Here is a 1,719-nt window from a genome sequence, read left to right as displayed (position 1 = left end):
TTTGTAAAGCATTGGATCTGTCCAAATTTTAGGAATGAAGCCAAATCTGGGAATTGCACTTTAGCAGGGACCTCAAGGCCTGGGAAAGGGTCTGGAGGAACATTAAGGAACAGTGGTACATTTGAAGGACTTCAGTTCTGTGGAAAGACTCAAGAAACCATGATTGTTTTCCTTTGAGCGAAGGAAATTGGCACGAAATTTGATGAAGCAGCTTACTATCATGAAGTGGTTTGCCATTGTAAATAAGAAGAGCTCATTTCTAGTGACTTAAGGGTCAGTAACCAGAGACCATGGATTTTTTTCAGCTAAGTATCAAGGAATCAGGTGATGCCCTGAGGAAAAATGCATTTACTCAGCAAAAATTTATATTTCATTGCCTGAAAGATGCCAATCATGGCTTTCCAAAGGGAATTGAATAAATACTTGAAAGGGAAAATTCACAGGAATTCAAGGAAAGGAGAGTGGGTTGAACTGGATAGCTCTTTAGAAGAACTGGCTCCAGACACGACGATCCAAATGGTCTCTTTCCAAGCTGTACAATTTTGTGATTCTACTATTTTCAATGATTCCTAAACTACAAGAAGATTGAAAGGAAAAAAACTTTAAACTCCACTACTGGGAGGAGTTGGAGGATGATAGTGTGGTTAACTCTATCAAAGGCAATGGGCAGATTGAGAAGTAGAAGGAAGGCCACACCCACACAGAGGTTGCACTGATGCTCAATAAGTGGGGCCCAGGGCTCTTCAGGGCACATTGTGTTCAGGGTTGTGGAGGGGGGAGGGGGGCGCAGTGAATGGTGGGGTTAGGCTTGCTTCTTGGGAGATGGGCCAACTGTGCTGGGTTCAGGGGGCTGGGCCTGCCGTGCTTTGGTTGGGAGTTGGGGTCACAAAGCTCAGATCAGCTGTTGGCTTTGGCCTCTGGAGCTTGGGCCTGGAGCAGCACCAGATTCTGTGATTTCTGTTGCTGCCTGTGAGAAGCAGTGAAAGCTTCCTGTGATGATTGGAACGAGGTCGGTCGATGGATATCATAGAATATGAGTTCACTGATTGGGGCTGCTAACTTGGTCCAATCAGGGATCCCTGGCTGACAGATATAAACAGGACTGTGGGGCACGTTTCTGTAGTGTAGTGGTAATCACTTTCGCTTCACATGCGAAAGGTCCCCTGTTCGAAACCGGGCAGAAACAGCCTTGCTCCCGATAGTCGTGTTGTGCTGTGAATTGACATGAACGGAGCTTCCTTGTTGACTGCTTCCATCAGCAAATCTGCCTTTGAATTTTAGTGGAGTGCATTACTTCCCCCTCCAACTGTATTTTGATTTAATCCCTGCCCTCCCCTTTACTGTTTGATCACAAAGCATTGCCCTTTTGTGAAGGGCACTGCTTGTCACTGGCCACTTGGGTGTTTTCCTATCTTCCTGATGGTGGAAATTGAGTAAAGATTTGTGCACTATGTGTCTCTCACTGTGTCTCACACCTGCGCGCACACAAAGAAGAAAAAAAAATAACCAGGAGTGTCAGAGGTTCTGAGGTTCACTCTGAGAGCTGGTTCTGAGGAAGCTGGATCAGTGTCAAGGACTCTCTACATGTAAATAAAAGGTGACTTGGTGATGGAAAAAAAATAAACAGGACTGTCCACTGGGGTGATGAAGTTGGGGGGGGGGGGGGGGTGGATGAAGTATTTTATATCCCCCTCCAATTCTACTTTGATTTAATCCCCA

At 45.7% G+C, this 1,719-nt stretch overlaps 1 non-coding gene across 1 annotated transcript; it reads left to right on the top strand.

The window, feature by feature from the left end:
• The first annotated feature begins 1,113 nt into the window (after positions 1 to 1,113).
• Positions 1,114 to 1,186, top strand: trnav-cac (transfer RNA valine (anticodon CAC)). The gene has a single exon. It is a non-coding gene; the product is annotated as a tRNA-Val (tRNA).
• Positions 1,187 to 1,719: the final 533 nt, after the last annotated feature.

The sequence above is a fragment of the Hemiscyllium ocellatum genome, chromosome 48 (assembly GCF_020745735.1).
Source record: "Hemiscyllium ocellatum isolate sHemOce1 chromosome 48, sHemOce1.pat.X.cur, whole genome shotgun sequence".
Taxonomy (NCBI): domain Eukaryota; kingdom Metazoa; phylum Chordata; class Chondrichthyes; order Orectolobiformes; family Hemiscylliidae; genus Hemiscyllium; species Hemiscyllium ocellatum.
Note: the sequence above shows the minus strand (reverse complement) of the source record. Positions and strands in the feature narration are given on the sequence as shown.